General features: G+C 38.1%; 1 long non-coding RNA gene across 1 annotated transcript; it reads left to right on the top strand.

Annotated features, from left to right (window-relative positions):
• Positions 1-373: 373 nt before the first annotated feature.
• LOC139734511 (uncharacterized) lies at positions 374-5,504 on the top strand. Its single transcript, XR_011711163.1, has 3 exons — positions 374-441; positions 2,355-2,606; positions 5,349-5,504. It is a non-coding gene; the product is annotated as an uncharacterized lncRNA (long non-coding RNA).
• The last annotated feature ends 5,471 nt before the right edge of the window (positions 5,505-10,975 follow it).

Genomic DNA, 10,975 nt, shown 5'->3' with positions numbered 1-10,975 from the left:
TGGCAGATTGAGGGGATTGGACGGCACCCACTTTCCTAACACTTTCCTAACATTGCTAACGCTTTCCTAACACTTTCCTAACACTTTCCTAACATTCCTAACACTTTCCTAACGTTTCCGAACTTATGCCCCTGTGTCAAAACCTTATCTGCGCATGCGGATACGTCCGTCGCCCGTGAATGGCTGCATCACTGTACTGTATTTGCATATGTAAATTACAGTCTTCGTATCATCGTCGCTCTCTCTCGCGCAACCAACACGCGCGAGACTCGAAACCTGGAGCGAACTCTCGACAATCCTGGCCGCCGAGCGCCGGCCGGCGGCGCGGCGGCGGTTCCCGGCGGTGGTGGTGCACGGTGAGGCAGGTGGATCGGTCGAACCTCTGTCTGATGTTTCTTGCGAATGCCAGTTCGAGAAAAGTTACTTCCTTCTAAGGTAAAGGTGAGTAAGAATCTCATAATACTAATTGAACGTGTGTGGGGAAATACCCGGGTAATAATAGAGCATGTGTGAGGAAATGTTGATGTTGGAGTTACTTTCTCAAGCACGCGTCAACGCTTAATGTCGTGCTTTGCGTACATACAGTGGCAGTGCCAGTGCAGTGCCAGTGGCCAGGTTGTCTCTGCATTTCTTAATTTATTTCCCAAATCGGATATTGTAGAATCTAAACCACTCCGTCTTTCATCGAGTTAATCTACTGTGGTTATATTTACTGAAACTGAAACATGATTTAGTTTTGTCCTCACTACATTTCGAGGTTGATGACAAAATGTTACTCTAACGTTACTACCTAACCAAAATTCAAAAGTGCCAGTGCAGTGTTTGCTGCGTTGTGATGTAAATGCAGCGTGTCTATGGCCAAGGCTTTTATATGGCATGCTGTCACTGTAAATGGAATTTTGGAGTAGGTGAAGTAAAGCAGATGATGGGTCTACCAATTTTGGGCACGTGGCAGTAACAACAACGAATTGTTGTCACTACTATCAATACTAATTTGACTTTTAGGTCAGGACAAGGGTGACGAGCTGGCTGATTGTCATTTAGCATTGCGCACAAAGTCACACAGTCTAGCCTCAACCAGTTCTCTATGACCGGTATATGACAAGTAGGGTTACTAATCTACAGACAATTTATATGTCACCGGAGTCTAATATTGTAGATTAAGTGTGGTTGATTGATGAATGTTACATTCTGTCCTTTGTCTCATTATAATGACGACAGAGGAGGAGAGCTGGGTCTGGGACCCTAGCTTTAGAAACTATTCCGAACAGATTAAGAACAGTTGTTAAAGGGAAATGTTATCACTAATAACAGAAATGCAGCAGAGAGAAGAACATTGGTGAAGAGAATTATGGTTGAGATGAAACAAGGCCAGGGTAATGTTAACAGAAATAGGAAGGATGATGAGGTAAAGGAAGTTATACAATTAGCCAGTTGGTGATCCCTTACAGTGACAAAATCAAATTGTTGTCACTTCAAATTTGAAGGTTGAGTATGGTCGTGGTAAGCTGGCTGATAGTCATCTGTCACCCAAAGTCATAATACAATCTAGCCTCTACTACATGTAGTTCTCTCTGTATGACAAGTATGTCTACAAGTATGTTTGTCAACACAGTTCTTTTCACATACAGTGTAACATCAATGTTCTGTTCTGTGTAAGGTAAACTTCCATTTCAGCATACCTTATACATAATTGTACATGTTTCTTCTTCTCTAGTCTTATTATTTCTTTTTTTGGTATCTCGTATGTTGTTCTTTGTTTCTCGTCTAGTCCCTCTCTCTCATGCCATGAATAGTAATTACAATGATGATGACGGTGATGATAATGATAGCAATAAATTGTTAAAACTATTATTATTGAATTCATTTAATTGATTGCGGCCAATTTAGGCTATTTATTCAGCAAAATAAAACACAAAAACATACAATATAATAATAGTGGCATTTACGATGAGAGCCAGGCAGCCTTCAAAGCATCTTGTGCTTATACAGTAGGATGCCTACACAGGAAAATATTTGGCTACATTACAAATAATTCTGTGTGAAATCGAGTAGATAAAACAAGACACCATCACATACACTCACACGCACAACACATACACTCACATGCAGTAAGACAGGATAGAAAGTATGTTGTCTAGTCAATCATGGGTAACTGTTAAAAAAAGGAGCACTTCAGTAAGCACTGAAATGTAGAAAGAGTTGAGCTGTATTTCAAAGCGGTACTTTTACACCTCCCCCCCCCCCCCCCCCTTTATGGAATTCCTGGATCCGCTCCTGAGTAACTCAGGACAGTATAAGTATGCTATTAAAAAGGTCAAACCTTCTACCGTTTTCTCTTCTGTTGTCTACAGACTACTACAGTTCAGCATGCAAAATGACCAAGACTGGGAAGCCGTACAGCTGTTGAGACCATATTATGAGATTGTGTGCAAGAGGACAATATCGGTTTGGTGTAGGCCAATCACCAGGTGGAAAAAAAAAAGTGGAAGGAGGTGAAACAGAGGATTGACGCCTGCCACCTTCATGGTTCCATCTGAAGAAGCAAGCTGTTGGTGTGTTTGGAGCTGTGCTGGTCTGCAAACATCAATAGGCCCTACCACGAGGTGAGTTTTTTTTTTTGTTTTTTTTTTTGTTTTTTGTTACCTCCGCCAAGGGAGGAGGTTATGTTTTCGTTATGGTTTGTTTGTTTGTTAGTTTGTCCGTTTGCAACATAACTCAAAAAGTAGTTAACGGTTTGGATTAAACTTGCAGGAAAGGTTTAGAATGACACAAGTAACAAACGATTAACTTTTGGTAGTGATCCGAGAATTGTGGGGGAATTTATGAAGGATTTTTTATATTTTGACAGGTAGGGTCAATGAACTTGGGAGTTCAGGCTGCACGTATTTGAGGTTTACATGCGCGCACTAAAGTGCGTGGTCTAGTTTCTGCTAGGGCTAGGCTCGCCATGCAGCTGAGGGTTTATGACGTAACAAAGGCTTTTATATTGGGAAATCCGGCGACATTCAGCACACAATGCTATAAGTACATATGGGTGGATGGAAGAACAAGATCAGTGGTGGAAATGAGCTGCATGCTTTGCGGAGGTCTGCGCTCACAGTGCTTTTCTAGTTTTGTTTTGCTTTGTTTTTGTTTTTGTTTTGTTTTTGTTTTTGTTTTGTTTTGTTTTTGTTTTTGTTTTTGTTTTTGTTTTTGGGGGGGAATAACACCCAGAAAGTCCCCTGAGTTGTCAGATTAAATATTTCCATCCTCATGTTTTGCAAAACATAGCTGTACATGTGATGCAGAGTTCATACAGACTGTTGTAAATGTCCAATACATTATATATTAGGTTCAGAGATTGTTTGCTGGGGAATTTAAAGTGATGCAATATTGGAAAGAAGTGAAGAAAGTCTAATTTCAGCTGCAGCCTCTAGATCATATTATGTATGATGAAAAAGAATAGAAGTCAGTTAAAAAAGTCCAAATAAAACATATATTGAAATTGGTGAAATACTTTGTGCACACTAAACTGTACCAATTTTGAAGTCATTCATATTAGAAGTCATGCCTTAGACCTAATCTTTTTGTACCATCAAGTTCTTGTCCAAAATGTGTTATTGCGATTCTACATAATAAACTATTTGAATGTTGAAATTACAATTTGACTTTTGGTATGACTTTCAGCCCAGGACTGTAATAATGTATCAGAGAGATGAGAGTGATTGTACCTCGGAGTGGACATGAATTTAGTGTTAGTCTGTCTTTAAATGCTTTTTTTTTTCAGTTATGAACTAAGCTCCAAATATGCCTTTGAAATTAAATTCTGACCCTCAGCCTACAATTTCAAGCCTCCGCCACGAAGTGTCGCCGGAGGCATTATGTTTTCAGGTTGTCTGTCGTTCCGTCCGTCCGTCCGTCCTGTCCGTCATGAATTTTGTGGACAGCGTAACAAAAAAAAAAACCTTTGAGGCATCCTAATAAGACTTGGTATGTATATCATGCATGAGTGAACGAAGTTGTGCCTATTAACTTTTAGGTGCTCATGCTCAAGGTCAAAGGTCAAAAGGTCAAGGTCAAATGGCTCAAAAATTTCACTATTTTTCCCTTATGCAATGCCTGAAGGTTTTTCTTTAAACATGATGCAAACATGTGATACCAAATAAAGATTCTCCAGAGAGTTTGGAATTATGAGGTCAAAGTTCAAAGGTGAGAGGTCAAGTTAAAATGTTGAAATTTCACCCTTTTTTCTCCATATCTTGGAAATGGTTCACGGCATCTTCATAGAATGTAATTACATCTATGCATGTACTTACTAGCAGTGATCATCTAGGGAATGTAGGGATCATGGGTCAAAGGTCAGGGGTCAACGATCAAGGTCAAATCAAAATATCATTTGTTCCCTCATATTTCTGCAATATTTCCAAGATTTTTCTTGAAACTTGATATATTGCCCAATAGAGATTTTCTAGGAAGTTTCTTGCCCAAAGGTCAAGTGAAAGTGCTAAATTTCACTTCTTCTTTTTTTCCATATCTCGAAAGTGACTCAAGATATCATCATGAAACTTAGTACAGATTAATGCATGTTCTACCTGACGGTGATTCTTTCGGGAATTTTAGGGTCATAGGGCCTAAGGTCCAGGGTCAAAGGCCAAGTAAGAATGCAAAAATTGTAGTATTTAATACATGAATTACACTTTTTCTCCATACTTTGAAAGTTACTAAATGCATAGACTTATAAAAGTGTCAAAAGTCAAGTAAAGATTCTCAAATCCCCAAATACAATTGTACCTGCACTCTTAGGCAGTATAGCCATCCATCCAATTAAAGCTAGTTCAAGGAAAGTGAACATTCAACACATTTGTGACAAACCTGTCATTCTAATATTTTGCCAGTTATGTGAAACTGTAATCACACATTGTCAAGATGTTGTACTATAGACCTATTAGGAGAACGATGCATTATGGCAGAGGCATACCGGTCGCCATAGCGACATTTCTAGTTGTTGTTGTTTGTTTGTTTGTTTGTTTGGGGAAGTGAATTGTGTGCTGCAGTGTTCAGGTTTGTCCCATGGATTCAATTGAAGCTCTTTTCCTGTTAAATAGATATCAAGAAGTCCTTGTAATTTTCGACAAAGAATGAACCATCTGATTACATTAAATCAGCACAATAACAACAGTAACATACATAGCTATCAAAAATATTTTACCCATTTGAAAGATTTTTTTCTTCTTCTTTCCAGTTATCTAGGTCTAATGGTTTCAGCAGTTTGTTATTATCCTTCTTTAAATTTGAATTTTTATGGTCATGACAAGTATGTGGAGGTGTATTACATTGGAATTTACATTTATTTTTCTCACAAACAGCCGACTAAGAAAAGCAGTGAAGGCATTTTACCTGTGACAAGCATCTCATCATCTGCAGCAACAAGGCATCCAGCAACTGAGTCAGTGTCAGCATGTGCTCAGCCTCCATTACCTGCTCAACCTCAACAATCTGCTCGGCTTCAACAACCTGCATCTTCCGAGCAACAGTATTCAAACCAGGCAGCAAGAGAATGTTGCCTGTGTCACTGAAATATCTTAGTCAAAGACTTTGCAGAGCACCATGACTGTACCATGCACAGGTGTCTTGCCAGATATGTGGCAGAATGTGTCGTGTCCAAGTAGAAGAGACGCTTACTCAAGATATTGAAAAGCACACAACAACACAATCTTTGCCAGCTCTTCCAAGACATTCAGCAATGTATGGTTAGTATCATAATTGATGATTGTCTATTGGCTGATAAAGTTTGTAAAAAAGTTAAAAGTGAAACGTATCCAAATTCCAAATTTCTTTCCTCCATCGTAAATGAACATGCTTGAAATGCTTGTAGAATTGTGGGACAATATTGACATATAACAGCTACACAAATTTACCGTAAAACTTATGGAAGACAATTGATGCATCATTCATTTTGAACTAAGGTCACATGCTCATCATACAAGTGATAAACTGAATTACACTTCTAAGAACTATGTGAATTAGTGTTGACCAGATTCTTTGAGTGATGCTGTATTCAAATTCATGAACTTCCTTTGTCGAATTTTTGTAATGTGAATAATTATGCAGTACCCGCTGCATGCTATAAGGATTAGGACCACCACTTGCTGTCTTGCGTAAGCTCTGTAGTCTAGTGGAGATGATGCCTGTCAGAAAATCAGGAGGCCATTGGTTCAAATCCTGCTTGAGTACATTATGCCATGATTTCTATTATTATGGCTGCTGGCAAAACACTGATCAGTTCAGACCTAGTGCTTATTCACGTCGGTGTAGGGCCATTTGTCTGTCAGTTGCAATGGAAGCATCTCGACGGAAGAATTTCATTAATTTGAATAATTGAGCAGTATCCGCTGCATGCCATAAGGATCAGAACCACCACTTGCTGTCAGGCGAAGGCTTGGTGGTCTAGTGGAGATGACGCCTGTCCGAAGATCAGAAGGTCATAGATTCAAATCCTGCTTGAGTACATATGCCCATAATGTCTTTTTGTCATGGCTACTACTAAAAGACACTGATTAGTTCAGTGCTTATTGAAATCAGTGTGGAGCAATATGTAAATCAATTGCAATGATGCTGAATTGTAATGTTGATAAGCAATGATTTCCCAGACATGGCTTTGTATGAATAAGTCTTAGAATAGTGAACAAAATAGATTGTATTTTTTTTATACTTGTCAGCTGTGCGTGATACACATGAGATATTGAAATATGTGTCTGTGAAAATATTCTGCATTGTTTGTTTTGTCATGCAGGAAAGACACAGCCCCCTGCCACAGTATCCCAGCCTCCTGCGGAAGAATCTGTACCCACTGATGAAGAATCTGTGCCCCCTGCTGAAGAATCTGTACCGCCTGCTGAAGATTTATTTTGACACCGCAGTTTTTCAAATTTATATTTCTTAATACTATATAAAAAGTTAAGATAAAAAATTGCCCATTTAGAATTCATTCAAAAGTTTAGAGCTTAAAATCTGATACGCACACACACACACACAAAAGAAAAAATTATTGTATGTAACTAGCATAATGAACATAATTTAGAGAAAACAACCATGTTTTTGGAAAAAATGCCTCTTTATTCTTGGAGATTATGCGATAGGGAACATGCCTGGCAATTTTCGCCGCGATAGTCTGATGGATGGCCAAGATCTTAAGGAGGAGCCCAAACAACCCACTCCCCCATTTTCCCCATGGTCGGGCGATTGGAGGTCAAGATCTGAGGAGGGGGACAAATAAGCTCCAACCCCATACTTGGATTAGGAAGGGTTAAATGTGAGTTGTGTATCACAGAATATTTGCATTTATATCTTATATGACAGTGACATGTTGTCATGATACCCTCATCATAAAAGATTTTGGGTTGTCTGTTCAAACTTGTTTTAGCACACTTGCATGAACTAGCAGTAATCTTTCATGATTAATATGATTAACCTGGGAAGATGAAACCTTGAGAAAGTTGACAATGGCTCTTGATATCTTTAAAGGTACTAAACTTTTTTTGATAATTTCAAGCAATAATATTCATTACCAGCAAAGTCGTGGGTTTTTCCATCAGGACAACATCATGCCAACTCAAAAGCACTGTACATGGTCTAGTGTGTGAAAAAGGTCACATAATTTCACTCAGAATGTAAGGACTGATATATCCCTTAACACTTTAATTTGGTTGGGTTATTTTTCTGTAATGTATATTTGCAGATGACTTCAAGAGAGCAGAGCTCTCCCAGCCCCCCCCCCCCCCCTTGCAATTCAGTATACAAAACTGTAAAGTTGGGTGTTTTTGTTTTTTAAAGGAAAAAAAAAACACTTTAAAAAACTGCACAAAAAGGCATATTTTTGGTAAATTTGGTTGATGAAAAAATCATTTTTTTTATGATGCCTCCACCACAAATTGTAACCAGAGACATTGTTTTGGGGTTGTCCATCCCTCCTTCCATCAGTCAGTAATCAGTTTTGTGGACAGCATTAAACTTAAAGGGAACCCAACCCAAAGAGCAATGTGGATTGAGTGATAGCAGCAACATTAGTAGAACACATCAGTGAAAGTTTGAGGAAAATTGGACAAGCGATGGAAAAGTTTTGAATTTTTAAAGTTTTGGTGTTGGAACCGCTGGATAAGGAGGCTAGAGGTTATAACGTATGTGTAGACAACAATTTAACAAATATTAAAGAAATTCCACCAAAATTCACTTTTCTAGCATAATGAAAGAGCACATGACTAATTGCTTTCAGAAAACAAGGGAATACTCAATTTACTCAGTCCACAATTCTCTTGATTCCCTTTAACCCTAAAAAGACTGGGCTATTTTGGTAGCTCGAAAGACTGGGGGGGGGGGGGCCTAAAGGGCCCCCCCTTAAGATCTCAGCCGTGGATCGCGCGATCGCCGCGGAAATTTGCACAATGGTAGTGTGTGATGTAATCTACAAGATCGTATATTTAAATTTTCCAAAATAGTCTTCTTTTATTTTATTTTGATTAATTATGCTAATTTATGCGATAAATCAGACTTTTTTATCTAAATCAGTAAATAAAGCTCCAAAAGTGCTCATTTTTGGTCTAGATATTCTTTGTAGCATTCTTAGCAAATGTACTTGAAAAAAAATTTGGTATCAAAATTAATTTCTTATTTGTTTTGTTGTTTTATGAATTTCTTATGTATTTCTTTGTTTTTTCGACCTTTTGTTTTTGTTGTTTTTTTCAGCAAAATTTGTGGCAGACCCTTTTTGAAGCATAATACTACTAAAACAAATTGATTTTAGCCATTGAGAGTAAAAATAAGCATATTTATATGAACCATGTGATAAAACTCAATTTGTATTGACTTTGTACACAAAATCACATTTTTGAGCCATTTTCGGTCTCACATGCATGTACAAAAAGTTATGTAACTTCAGAACCGTACCCCCGGGCGTCACAAATTTGGTGTCAAAATGTGTGGGAAACTCGAAAGAAAAAAGTCATAGAGCATCGCGGCGAGAGCATTGCGTGTTGCTGAGTAATCGCGCGAAATGTCGAGGGGGGGCCTTTTAGGCCCCCCCCCCCCAGTCTTTTTAGGGTTAAGAACCATTTTAGGTATCCAAATGAAACTTGGCATAAACGGTGAGTATGAGAGAAGGAAGTTGTGCCTCTCAACTTTTGGTTGCACATGTTCAAGGTCAATGGCCATGGTCAATTGTTAAAAATTTGTCTGTATACATATTACCTGATAAAGTTGCTCTGGTAAAATTCTGGGCTATGGGATCAGAGGTCAAAGGTCAAATGAAAATGCTAAAATTCTATTTTTCCCATATCTCAGAAATGGCTCATGGTATCATCATGATATTTAGTGGATATGCATGTACTGCCTGACAGTTATTCTTTGGGATTTGGGCGACATTGAGTGAAAGGTCAAGGGTGAAAGGTCAGGTTCAGAGGCTAAAATTCCATTTTATTTGATCGTTAATGATCACCCCGTCACTGCACAGTCATGCTAACCTGGAAACATTACTTGAATATGAGACCATTCTGGAGCAAATGATTTTCACACAATAGATCTATATAATGTACTCTTAAATGAATCCCACAAGGATTGAAACAATTATCCCCAGCATTCCCACTGATCAGTTACTAGCCATCCCCTTTATAAAGACATACAGTGCACTCCCGTTATAACGAACACGGTTATAACGAAATTCCGGTTATAACGAAGTGAAAAATCGGGCCATAACGTTATCCAGTTAATGTATTTCTATTGTTTATTCGTTCGGTTATAACGAAATTTCGATATAACGAAAGAAAACTGCCGGTCCCGAGGACTTCGTTATAACGGGAGTCCACTGTATATGTGTCAGTTTCCAGAATGTTTTATGATTATATCATAAAATTGTTTAGGCTACCAATACTTTGTACCTGTAGTTGCATACTTGTCAGTTGCCTCAGGAAATATGTATAGCATATACAGCTGTATTGCCAGTGTAGGCCTACCAAATAACAATGTATATTATGTTGAATGATTCTGATGACTTATTATGTTTATTGGTAGAGGAATGTTAAGGGGGGGGGGGGGGCTCATCCCCTGGCCTATAGATTTGGTTCATCTCGTGGCATTATTTCATCTGCTCAGTAAAGTAAGGGACCTTTTATGAACATTATGAACTTATTATGAACATTATTAAGACATATATATATATAACATAAATGTCAGAATGTTAAGAAGGGGGAGGGGGGTGGGCTGCTCCCCTGGCCTAGTTTTGGTTTGTCTCGTTGCATTATTTCATGTGCTCAGTGAAATAAGGGACCTTTTATGAACATTATGACCTTATTATGAACACTGTTAAGACATATATGTGTCAGTTTCCAGAATGTTTTATGATTATATCATGAAATTGTTTAGGCTACCAATACTTTGTACTTGTGGTTGCATACTTGCCAGTTGCCTCTGGGAAATATGTCCAGCATATAGGCCCCTACAGCTGTATTGCCAGTGTACCAAATAACAATGTATAATATTATGTTGAATGATTTTGGTGACTTATTATGTTAATTGATAGAGGCATTACATACTTGCCCAGCTCATTTAGGAAACACTTCCAGTTAAATATGTATGTGATATTTGCCGCAGGAAATAAGTGACTTTCTGTGACAGCATATGTAGTGAAAACATGGTGTACTTGACAGTTGCATCTGAAAACACTCCAGGTATTCATTGTCTGTGTGCAAAATGCCATGTAACATCTTGATGAATCTTGCCAAATTCATTTTAATGAAGATCGTAGTTTTGAATAAAGAGAATATGAACCTTTTGGTTCAGATCATGTTAAATGAAGGTATGAATTTGTTTTCCTCTCTTTCATTTTCATTTTATGTATTTTACGAGTAAGTTCATGTGTATAATTATGTTGATTGTAAAGTTTTGGTCTCTCCCATATATCAAAAACGAGGCATAGACATCACTTTTCTGTCAATGGTGACAT

This window comes from Diadema antillarum, unplaced genomic scaffold (assembly GCF_040938485.1).
Source record: "Diadema antillarum isolate AM-2024a unplaced genomic scaffold, OU_Dant_1.0 seq00000531_RagTag, whole genome shotgun sequence".
Taxonomy (NCBI): Eukaryota; Metazoa; Echinodermata; class Echinoidea; order Diadematoida; family Diadematidae; genus Diadema; species Diadema antillarum.
The sequence above is the reverse complement of the archived record's forward strand: the minus strand, read 5'-3'. Positions and strand labels throughout refer to the sequence as shown.